Below are 12438 nucleotides of genomic sequence, written 5' to 3' on the forward strand. Positions count from 1 at the left end.
GGCCCTGACCGAGCAAAATCGGGGAAACAGTGAGACTTAAGGATTGGAGAATTACAAGAGACAAAGGGCATGGGCAAAGGAAGGACCAAAAAACTGAAGTCTGAGAAAGGAGAGAATCTGCCCCTCACTGAAGAGGAGCCAAGTCGTGGATTCAGGCTGGCCAGCAGAACTGGAGGCAAAGCTGACCAGGGGTGCTTCCTCCCATCCTCCAGCAAGACCAGGACTCCAAGGCAGCCCCCTCCCACCTCTTGCTGACCAAGAGAGGAAAAGAAACACTACTGCTCCCTAGTGGTTACAGAGGGAATGTCGCCAAGGAGCTGGCAGGACTAACGGGACCTGACTGGCTTTTTCCTTCCTAACTACCCTCCAAAACACAAAACTCTCCTCCCTTTTCTCCAAACCCAACTCCATGGCAGAGGCTTTTGAAGTGAAGTCTATCAGGGCACCATCAAGTTTGCATACAATGATATTCACATCAGGGCCTTCCAAACAGTTGTTTTTCATTTTTTGAGACAGGATTTCGCTTGGTCTCCCAGGCTGGAGTGCAGTGTCACCATCTTGTCTCACTGCAGACTCGGCCTCCTGGGCTTAGGTGATCCTCCCACCTCAGCCTCCCTCCCAGTAGCTGAGACTACAGGCATGTGCCACTACGCCCAGCTAATTTTTGTATTTTTTGTGGAGACAAGGTTTCGCCATGTTGCCCAGGCTGGTCTTAGATTCCCGAGCTAAAACAATCTGCCCGCGTTGGCCTCCCAAACTGCTGGGATTACAGGCATGAGCCACCGAGCCCGGCCTTCCTAACAGTTTTGCTTTTCACTTTTCTAATTGTTTAATCTACCCACTTTCCCTTACTCAGAGTCAATTTTAGGGCCTTTTTTTTTTTTTAAATTCCTCTCTCTCAAATTATTGCCTAAGGCATTGCATTCTTCCATACTCACTGTCCTCGCCTTCCTCCCCTTTTTGTCTCAACCTGTTGATTACAAGAGGAGGAGACCATGGAGAGAAGGGGAAGAGAAACAGGAAGGATGAGATGTGTGTACCCCTAGTAAGGGGGATTGTTTGGTGTAAACAGCAAATAAACTATAACTAGATGAGCTCTATTTTTTAGGGCAATGGAAGAACATGGGCTTTGGATTCATGCACAGAGACCCAGGTTCAATCCTTGCTCCACCACTCACTAGCTGTGCAACTTTGAGAAGTTACTTATGGAGCCTTAGTCTCCTTATCTGGGAAAATGGGAATAATGATATTTTCCTTACTCAGTTGTGAAGATCAGATAGGTAATGTGTAAAGTGCATTTGTTGGGTGTTCAATGAGGGTAGTTCTTTTCCTTCTCTCTTGGCTGTCTCCCATCATAGAGTGGAGTACGGTGTTTGCACAGAGGCTAACAGCTTTCCTTTTGTTCACCCCTTTCTTTTTCTTTTTTCTCTTTTTTTTGAGACAGAGTCTCGCTCTGTCACCCAGGCTGGAGTGCAGTAGTGTGATCTCAGCTCACTGCAACCTCTGCGTCCCAGATTCAAGTGATTCTCCTTGCCTCTGCCTCCCAAGTAGCTGGGATTACAGGTGCACGCCACCAGGCCCGGCTAGTTTTTGTATTTTAGTAGAGACGGGGTTTCACCATGTTGGCCAGGCTGGTCTCGAACTCCTGACCTCAGGTGATCCACCTGCCTTGGTCTCCCAAAGTGCTGGTATTACAGGTGTGAGCCACTGCGCCCGGCCTCTGTTCACCCCTTTCTTGACCAAGACTCATCCTCTAATCTCTGCCCTTTTCAATTGAGGGCAGAATCTGTTGTTGTTCGTTTTTTTGAGATGGAGTTTCGCTCTTGTTGCCCAGGCTGGAGTGCAATTGTGCGATCTTGGCTCACTGCAAACTCCACCCCCCGGGTTCAAGCGATTCTCCTGCCTCAGCCTCCCAAGTAGCTGAGACTATAGGCATGTGCCACCATGCCCAGCTAATTTTGTATTTTTAGTAGAGACAGAGTTTCTCCATGTTGGTCAGGCTGGTCTCGAACTCCCAACCTCAGGTGATCTGCCTGCCTCGGCCTCCCAAACTGCTGGGATTACAGGCATGAGCCACTGCACCTGGCCAGGATTTAAATCTAGTCTACTCAGCCATAGAGTTCACTTCTTACTTAGCCCTCTTGATTGCTGGGTCTAGAGATACCCATTATTCCAGAGCAAAGAGTAGAAATTTTGCCCAGGCTCACACTTGGACAGAAGCAGCTAATAACTAGATCAAAACTATTCTGGCCTTTCCCTGCATGTCTTCTTTTTTTCTTTATTCCAAAGATCCTTTCCAAGTCATCCCTGCATTTAAAATATCATTCTATCTCTAAATCTTACCTTCTCTATTTAAAAAGAAAACAAAACAGTACTTTGATTCTTCCCTTTTAATTCTACCTATCTCTCCTAGACCCCTCCCTTTCTATAGATATTTAAGGAGTGCTTACTTTGTGCAAATTAAGTTTTGTCCAAAAGAGAGAGAGAAAGAATGAGTATGGCAGGGAATAAGACAAGCAGGAAAAGGAGTGTTGTAGAAGGCAAAGAAAGATTGCCAAGGCAGAGAAGAGGAGGGAGGAAGAAGGGAAGGAGAGAAGGAGAGGTAAGGAAGTGAAGAGGAAGATGAAGCTAGGTCTTGATTTGCATATATTGAATCTTTTCCAGGCCTCCCAGCTCTGGCACCAGATTGGGATGATGGCCTGTCCTCATTGAGAAGGAGGTGGCAAGGAGGCTGTGTCTTATACTTTGCAAGATGCTTAAGGTGGGCATGAGTAAATTGGGTGAGGTGTGAGGAGAAAAGGGTAGGCTCAGGAAGAAGATGTGGGTGGTAGGGAGCAGACAGGAGGAGAAGGGAAGCGGTAGACTGAAACCACACACATTCACATTTGCATGGATTTGCTGAGGTGTGCTGCAGAGTGTCTGCTACTGGTGGGGGTGGGTGTCCAGGAGAGGAGGCATCTCCCTTGATGACTTGGAAAGTGTTGGATGTGTTAGGACAGCAGTGTGGAGCTGCTCTGCTGCACAGATCTATGTGATTTTATAGTACACTGGAGAGACTCACATCCTGCTGGACGTGGTTGTCATCTTCTACATACCCCAGGCTTAGACAACCACAAACCAGCTTGGAACCCTTCTTCTGTGTGAGCACTGAGTAGTGAAGGGACAGGGAGTTGTGCCCTTAAATTCACAATCAGGATCCTATCTGATCCTTGCATGGGGACCGCTGAAGAATTTGGTTTCCTAGAACTTGGAAGAAAAACATTTTTTTTTTAGAGATGGTGTCTCTGTCACCAGGCTGGAGTGCAGTGGTGTGATCTTGGCTCACAGCAATCTCTGCCTCCCAGATTCAAGCAATTCCCCTGCCTCAGCCTCCCAAGTAGCTGGGATTACAGGCGTGTACCACCACGCCCAGCTAATTTTTTGTATTTTAGTAAAGACAAGGTTTCCTTTTTTTGAGACTGAGTCTCGCTCTGTCACCCAAGCCGGAATGCAGTGGCACGATCTTGGCTCACTGCAACCTCCGCCTCCTGGGTTCACGCAATTCTCCTGTCTTGCCCTCCTGAGTAGCTGGGACTACAGGCACGTGCCACCACACCTGGCTGATTTTTTTTATTTTTAGTAGAGACGGGGTTTCACCATGTCAGCCAGGATGGTCTCGATCTACTGACCTCGTGATCCGCCCACCTTGGCCTCCCAAAGTGCTGGGATTACAGGCGTGAGCCACCGCACCCAGCTAGAGACAGGGTTTCACCATGTTGTCTAGGATGGTCTCTATCTCCTGACCACCTGACCTGCCCACCTTGGCCTGGGATTACAGGCGTGAGCCACCGCCCCGACTGGAAGGAAAACATTCTAAGTGACCGTGTATTTACATAAGTCTTATTTACATAAGTCTTTCTGGTTATTTTATTCTGTGAACCTGTGTGATGTAATGACTGCATTTAAATACTATTACAACAACAAAAACTAATTATAATAATAGTAAATAGCTAACATCTTTAAATGTTTGCCATGGGCCAGGCACTGTGCTAGGCCCTCGGCAAGTATCACATCACCTAATCCTCCAGTACAATCTGATGCAATAGATGCAGCTATTCATTCCTAGTTTACAAACATGGAGACTGACTTATATAGGTTAAGTAATTTTTAAGATCTCCTGCTTAAAAAGAAGTAGAGTTGAGATTGGAACTCAGGTAGCCTGACGTCAGCGCCTCTGCTCTTGGGTTAATTTGTAAGCTTCTGGCTGGTATGCATTTTGAATGAGGCCTTTTGAGTCTGATTGTATTACTCCTGTGTGTCACCTTGAGCATATGTGCTATCATGTTCCTCTTTAAGCTTGAAGGTGCTAGATGGCTGTCTTCCATTTGGTTTGTTTCTTAGTATAAGATGGGCCAGGCAGGGTGTGGTGGCTCACACCTGTAATCCCAGCACTTTGGGAGGCTGAAGTGGGTGGATCACGAGGTCAGGTGTTCGAGACCAGCCTGATCAACATGGTGAAATTTCGTCTCTACTAAAAATATGAAAATTAGCCGGGCATGGTGGCATGCACCTGTAATCCCAGGTACTCAGGAGGCTAAGGCAGGAGAATGGCGTGAACCTGGGAGGCGGAGGTTGCAGTGAGCCGAGATTGCGCCACTGCACTCCAGCCTGGGTGGCAGAGCTAGACTCTGTCTCAAAAAAAAAAAAAAAAAAAAAGGTGGGCCAGAACAGGACTGCTGCTTTGTGTAACTCCAGGGTGTGTCACTCACACTGCAGTCCATGCAGGGGCACTGGCCATGCCTTGTGTGAAGGAAGGGAAGGAGTGGGAGGGGGGAGTGGGAACAGGAGGGAGGGATAGATAATGGCAGGTAGTGTTATTTGAATGATATGTGTACCCATTTGTGACAACATCTCTTAAAGTTGAAGGTCTACACATGTGTATCCATATTAGCATATGAACTTCATCAGACAAGCAGTCTCCCTCCAATAGAGGGAGACCCTGTCTCAAAAAACAAAAAAACAACAACAGCCTTTAAAGTCAGAGAGACCTGGAATCAAATTCTAGTTCTGTTCCTTAATATGTAAATGACCTCAGGTAAATTGCTTAAAGTCTCAATTCAGTCTCTTCATATAGAGAATGAGGCAGGGTGGGCACACACCTATAATTCCAGCACTTTGAGAGGCTGAGGTGGGTGGATCACTTGAGGTCAGGAGTTTGAGACCAGCCTGGCCAACATGGTAAAACCCTGTCTCTACTAAAAATACAAAAAAATGAGCCGGCCGTGGTGGCACCCACCTGTAATCCCAGCTACTCAGGAGGCTGAGGCAGGAGGCTGAGGCAAACCTGTAGTCCCAGCTACTCGCTTGAACCTGGGAGGCAGAGGTTGCAGTGAGCTGAGATCGCACCACTGCACTCCAGCCTGGATGACAGAGTGAGACCCTGTCTAAAAACAAACAAAACAAAACAAAGCAAAAACAGAAAGAAAAAAAAGGAAATGGGGAACAGTACCTCATGGAGTTAAACGTCCATTGAGAGGATCATCATTGAGACTGGTACTTTGGGTGTAATCAATAAATGGAAATGATAAGTATTCATCCATATGCCTTATTTCCTGTGTTGGGGTATGTATATGTTTGTTGTTTTTTGATTGTATGTGGGGCAGCTAGTAACCTGACTGTAGCCCTGTCCCAGTACTTCTTTGGGGTTGGTGAAAGTACTTGTTCTCCCTGGCTGGATTTTCCCAGGCCCTCCATGTACATGTGTGTGGGCCCTGTGCTTCCCATTCAGTAGCAGGGTGTCCTGTTCAGTGTGTTGCTGTGAGCCCGTCTGTGCTTGGCCCGGCTGGCGCGGGCGTGTTTCGGGTGGTGGTAATTACTGGGATGGCCCAACCCTAATGAGTGTGATCTCGTTACACTCTCACTGCCTCTAATGGAGCTAACCTCATTTCACAGCCATTAGAGATGGAGATGAGGCCCCGCCCACTGGCCCTGCCAGCTGCAGCTTTTGCAGTCCTGGCCACGTTCTTTCCCTCCGGCTCGCCATTTCTCCATTCCACTTTTCCTTCTCCCACCTTTTTTTCCTGCTCCTCCTACCACGTTTCCCTTTCCTGTCCCCCATTGTTCTTTTCCCTGGCCGTTTTTCTGCACCCCTCTCCTCTTTCGTTCTCTTTTCATGTCTCCCTTCCCTACTCCTCTCTTCGATTCCTGGGCTCCTCTTCTCTTCACTCATCACCCCCCCCCTTTTTTCTCCCCTAGTCGATTTGTCCTCCACATTGCCATTTCTCCATTCTCTTTTCCTTCCCTCTCCCCCGCCCTTCACGGCTCCAGTCCCTCCCCTCCCCCACATTGCCCTGTCTGGCCAAAGGACGAATCTCAAGGGGAAACCAGCAAAGACAAACAAGGAGCAGTGACTTCATTATCATCGTTAATTTGCCACTTCAGTTCCTCCCATAAGGGTCAAAGCCAGCACGGCTTGAACTCAGGACTGACACATGCAGGCTGAGACCACGGCCTGGCTTTTCAGCCCTACTTCTTACACAACCACTCGTCCGCCCTGCTCAGCTGTCTTCATTTCCCTGCGGAGGGGTCAGGCTTCCTGTTTTCTCTCCAATTTCTTAGTCCTCACAGCCTACCGCACTCCTCCCTTTCTCATTTAAATTGTGGCCATCTCTCTGTGCTGTCTCCCATCTCCAAGTCATGGGTTTTTCACCTTTGACTCCTATCTCTGTCATACTCTCTCCCAACTTCTCCCTGCCTAATCTTTCCTGAACCTCTTTCCTATCCTTTCCTGGCCTTCTCTCTTCCTAATTTCAAGCACACTTCTTTCCTTAAAGCAGCAGGATTTATCTGTAGGTTTGTAGAAACCACTTAGCCTGAAGAAGCTGGAGATGAGAAGAAGAAGGGCATCTGTGGCCCAAGCAGACCAGTGATACAGAACACAGAGATGGCTGGGGGGAAATGCAGACAACTGTGTGGAGGCAAGAGGCCCACAAGTAAAGAGGAGCAGAAAAATCTAGACCCATGCCCATGGCCCATGAATAAAGAAGACAGAGGCTTGAGACTAAGGGAAGGAAAGGGCATCACAAAACAAGGAATGAAAAATCTGAGGATGGAAATGGCGTTTACCCCATCAGGTCCTCGGGGAAACACAATCTAACACTTCTGGCCCACCCTCTGTCCTCCTTCACTGAGAAGCCAAATGACTGGTAATTGACTCTTGACCTCTAGCCCAAGCCCAGCCCCAAAGGGAGAGGTCCAGGGTAGTTAGCTATGACTGAAGAAGGCACTAGGGAAATGTGCATACATGAAGTTAAATTCCTGCCCACACCCATTCTGCGCCACTGACTTTGTACATCAACATGCTCCATAGGATCAGACTCTCCATGCATAAACCTCTCTGCAGAGGGGTCTTGCACACCCTGGAACGTTCATGTCTTTCTGATTGCACAGGCCTCTGTGCATGCGACATCCCAGTTGATGGCCCTGCTGGGAATTCCAAGGCCTGAACTTTAGCTTTGATGTAATCCTGTGTTCCTGCCAAACACAGAAAGAGGGCTCCTATTCTCTCATTAGACTTTGGGGGTAAAAAATGCTGAGGGGTGCTGAGCTGTCTCAGTAGAAATTATTAAAAGATATCTTCCTCCAGGTGTATGCAGCCCTCATGCCAGTGGTACAGCTTGGTGACAGGACTGTGGGTGGACCTCAGCCCTGTCACCCCTTAACAACTGCACATGGGGGCCCTGGTGTCTGGACTCGTTCCTACATGAGGAAGCCACTGAGAGCTCATGGGATTACCCTATGGGGCTGGAAGTTACTTCTAAATCTTTCACCCCTGCCTTGCCAGCCTGGGGAGGAGGGATGGGCAGGCAGTTCCCTGGGACTTTCCCCAGAAAGGCAAGGGGCTCTGGGAAAGTGGGTGGTGGGATGACTGAGCTTAGTGTGAGTAGCTCAAGAAGAAAGATGGAAAAATCAATGAAATGAGTTTCTAACGGTGAGGTAAAGGACCGCTGTGTCGACAGCCTGTCGCCTGCTGCAAAATATGAGCTGCCCAACTCCGTAGCGGCGGCTGACAGTGCAACAGCCACCACTGTCCTTCCTTCAGGCCCCCTGCCCACCAGCCCCTTCTCTAGCTGCCCTGGCCTTTTCTTATTATAGCCAGACTGTCCTCCAGCACTCCCAGCTCTCTCCCCTGTCTTCTTTCGTAGATTTCTCAACCCATTCAGGGGCTTTTTGGCCCTTCACCTCGTGATTCCTGGTTGGGTGCATCTTTGTTTTCTATAGCTTCTGTGTATTTAGACCTCTGCTTTCTGCAGATTTCGCTCTGAGAGTTGTGGTGAGCTCTACATCTCTTGCCTCCCCCTCTTCTAGATACCTCTGGAGTCTTTCAACAATGGAGAGTCAGACATCAAGGCCATCCGTCACAGGGTTCTTTACATCAAGATCTGGGCAGCAGTAACTTCTCCCTCCTTTGGCCTTTTGGCCCACATGGCCAGTGCTGCCTTCCTTGTATTAATAATTATCTGGGTTGGGATAGGTGTTTAGAATGGGTCTGGTATTGATTTATGAACTCCTTATTTGCGGTCATTGTATATATATGGTTATGAACAATTCAGTTGTAGTTTCATGATTGGAAATCGGGTGGGGATGCTACTTTTAATTCACATTTGCCAACTCTCTCTTTGGAAACAACTCTCAACCTTTTCTGGAAACCGCCTCCTTTCTCTTCCCTCCTCTACATCTTCCTCTTGGGCTCCTAGGACTGTTCATTCAGGTTTTCCTCCAATTATCACTACAAAGACTCGGCATATCAGCCCTGAGAGTTCCCCTGGCTGCCTCCAAGTGTGACCCTAACCCAGTCTTTCCTGTCTGCCTCAGATCTCACTGTCACTGGTTAACTACCCTCTAGCCATTCCCTCGGGTTTCTGATTTCCCAGTTTGCCCGTTAATGTAGACTTAGATGGGGGGAGTGGGTGAAAATTAGGTGGGCAGCTCTTTCCCCCAGCCTCTCCCTACTAATTCAATGTTTGATCAACAGATATTTATTAAGCCTTTTCTGTGTGACAGACACTGTGCTAGGTGCTGGAAAACAACTGGAAACTAGACAGATGTAGCCACTCCTCAGATGGCCATGTGACTAACCCTGAGTCTCTCACCAGACCTAAGTCTCTCAGACTAGGGGACTCTGTCCCATTTTACCCTTCCTGTACAGCCAAATTCCACTGTGCCCTCTGGCATTTCACAACTCTTCCCTTTTCTCAATCCCTGAATAAGTTTACACTCTCACACAGCCCTGATCCCTTCCTCTGCATTCCAGCTTTAGTCTCCATTCCTAAACCCAAAGCCATTACACTTTCAACAACTCTCCCAGCTCACAAAGCCCTTCTCCTTTCACATTCTGTAACTACCATTTCTAGTCCTCCTCTTCTGTCTCTGCCTAACTTTTGATCCAACCATCCCGACCTCAATGCCCTATCTTAGGTTCCTTCCTCTTGCTACTGTCAGGCTCTAGTAAACCTCAGGCACTCACAAACAAGAGTTATTTGTGACAACTGTTGTTCTGAGCTAAGAAGAGCTCCAGGGAGACAAGGTCAAGCTACCAGAGTCAGAAATCCTACCAATTCGACCCAGGCCCTGGCCCCATAGGTGATACAGCACCCTGGCAAAGCAGCAAGTTATTCCTGTATGGGTCTCAAGGTAACACCAGCTGCCTCTGACATCATGGAGGGAGGAACCGTGTCAGGTTGCCAAGGCAATACCAATTTATGACATCAGAGGCTTGAGGTCTTTAGTTCTCAGGGGCTGGGAAGATTCAAGTTCCTCTCAGCTGAAGTTTATGGGAATTCTACTTTTTCATTTCTTTGCTTGTGTTCTGGCTTGGGAATGAAGTACAAAGGCCTTTGGTGGGGGTAGTGAGTGATTAGGCCAATGAAATGAATGCTTGTAAGGTTCTCTCTCTTCCCCATATATTTCTGCTTTCTCTCCCTCTCTTGGGCATTTATCTCTTCTGAGGCTTCGCCCAATGGTATTCCTGCTATTTTTGCTATGCTTTTTTTCCAACCTCCCCTGCCCCCCCGCAGTGCTCTCGCTTTCTTTGCATCAGTCACGCTGTGTCCTCCTCACACCAGAGGCATTTGTTTCCTTTGATACCTCATCCTCTCTTTTCCCCCTACCAAGCTCTGTGCAGCTCTGATCTGCCTCAGCACTCCTTCGTTTGCCATCCATTTACCTTCTTTGTACCATACTCTTTTCCCATCTCATCTTGTTCGGCAATTCCTTCCTTCCCCCTCTTTACTATTGTATTAATTTAATAGTGCTTTTTCTGTTGACCTCCACTTTAGGAATATTCTATCATTTCTCTTCCTCTTACCTTCTGTATTGCTATCAACACGTTTTGTTTCATTCTTCCAATTTCTTAATTAATCACCTCTTCATTCCTCCCCTGCCCCCCAGTCCGCATAGATTTTCCTCTCTTCCTTTGCATATCCCTCACGTCATACATTTCTCTACCCCGTGTGTTTATTGCACTGACCACCCCTTCCTTTCTTTAATTCTGTTAACCTCTGAAATCGTCCATCTTCTGCCCATGTCTACCTGCTCCTTTTACCTTTCCAAGCTCCTGAGGTTTGGAAAAACAATGATGGGCTAAAAACCAAGGTAAACTCTCCAGATCCTTTATCCACCCTTACTGTTCTTCAGGCTGAATGAATCTGGCTCCTTACATACGATAGCTTTTATCACACTAATAAACATTGCCTCATAAAAAAAATGGTGCTGGATCTAAATATGATACTAGCAGGGGCCTAGGAAGAAGATGAACTAAAAAGTGAAGAAAAAGCAACTGATATTTAGAATGAACTGAAGGATGGGGGGCAACCAGGCAGGGTGGAGCTTAGAGTCCTAGGGAATGTCCTCTTACAAAATCAAAGTTGACAGTTAACTGACATAATGGCACTGATTGATGAAGGGGTTATATGCCCCTGGAAGCCCATTAAATTATTTCTTGGCCTGTTTATGTGCCTTCACAAACCATACCCCACACCTCTCCCAGCCCCTTGCTTGCTGGTACATTCTGCTGCTGGGGTTAAAATGCTGGATAAGAGGAAAAGGGATAAAAGAAACTTAGGATGATCAAGAAGAAAAGGTAGGAAGAGGGCAGATTATGGGAACAAAGGTGGAAACTCATAAGAGAGCTGGTGGGAAACAGATGGAAAAAAGAGGTGAAGCAAAATGGGGAAATAAAAAAATATACAATGATAAAGTGGGGGAAGGGAGGAAAATTAAGTCAGCAGGGAAGAGGTTTTGTGGTGGGAAGCTCCTGGGAAGGCAGATGACACGCATGAGACCAGAAGGTGAGGTTCTGATGAGGGAGACAGGCACATGGCAAAGGGGACAGTCAACAATGCTAGGAAGTTCCAAAGCTTCCCTGGTGAAGGTGGAAGAGGAGGCTGTCCTGGCCATGCTGAAGGCACTAGAGGCTTTGGTGGAGACACATTTGCTCCATCATCCCACTCCTCCAGGCCCTGACTGTGACCACCACAATCATGACTGATAAGCAAATTCCAAAGTAGCTTGAAAAGGCCAGAGATATCCAGACAGACTCTGAAGGAGAGGGCATGGAGTTCTAGACCGACAGAACAGGCAGCCAACGCGTGACACATAGTGACAGAGACACACAAGGAGAGGATCACTGGGATGGGAAGGGTCACAAGTGAAGGCAGTGACATACAGACCCAGAGATGGATGGGATGGAAGAGACGAGATGAATGGCAAAACCAAAAGTCAGGGACACATGGACAGAGATCAGCGGGGCTACAGGCGCAGCGAGAAGCGTGGTCTTGTGCTTGAAAATGATAGGGCTGCTCAGAGGGGCAGACAAGAGCGGATGGGGGTGGTGGGATGGGCGTGCAGGACAGACACGCTTCACCTTGAATGGGCATGTGGCCTCCCCTCACCTACTCAACCCTTTCAAAAAAAGGAATGGAAAGCCCAACTTCAGCCAAAAACGAACGAAGATTGAGGGTATCCACGTCCCCTCCCACTCCACGCCCCAGCGCGCTAGCCCATCCATCAGCCCGCCGGCCGCTGTTCTCCCGTCCCACAGCCGGCGGGGGGCCGCCGAGACCCAGGCCCCTCCAGGCTGACAGCTCTGAGCCCTCACACTCACCGGGCCTCCCCTTCCCTCCGGGACCCCCGCTCCCTGCACAGCTCAGCGCGGTCCGTCTAGGCTTTCCATACCCTCCGTCTGTCCGGCGGGCCTCTGCCTTTCCCGTTCCCGTTTCTCCCTCCACCCCCGCATCTCTCTCTACCCCCGTCCCCGCGCACGCCCTCTTCCTCCCACACCCCTGTCTGCTTTCTCCCTGGGCTCTCGGTCTGTCTGTCCGTCCGTCCTTGTCCCCTCCCCCAGCCCCTTCTCGTCCCTCTCCGTCCCCTCCAGCGGCAGTCTCCGAGCGCCTCCTCTCC

General features: G+C 48.6%; 2 protein-coding genes across 11 annotated transcripts in view; one reads left to right on the top strand and one right to left on the bottom strand.

Moving 5' to 3' along the window:
• Positions 1-12438, top strand: part of THTPA (thiamine triphosphatase) — a 47199-nt gene that overhangs the window by 26370 nt on the left and 8391 nt on the right. The gene's annotated exons all lie outside the window — the stretch shown is intronic.
• ZFHX2 (zinc finger homeobox 2) overlaps positions 1-12438 on the bottom strand; it is a 31532-nt gene that overhangs the window by 18568 nt on the left and 526 nt on the right. The window contains exon 1 of one of the 3 annotated variants that reach the window (XM_045396207.3): positions 12143-12222. The exons of the other annotated variants lie outside the window; for them this stretch is intronic. The gene's annotated coding sequence lies outside the window, so the exon portion shown is untranslated. Of the gene's footprint in view, positions 1-12142; positions 12223-12438 lie in introns of those variants that run through there. 3 annotated transcript variants of the gene reach the window in all.

Source organism: Macaca fascicularis, chromosome 7, assembly GCF_037993035.2.
Source record: "Macaca fascicularis isolate 582-1 chromosome 7, T2T-MFA8v1.1".
Lineage (NCBI taxonomy): Eukaryota > Metazoa > Chordata > Mammalia > Primates > Cercopithecidae > Macaca > Macaca fascicularis.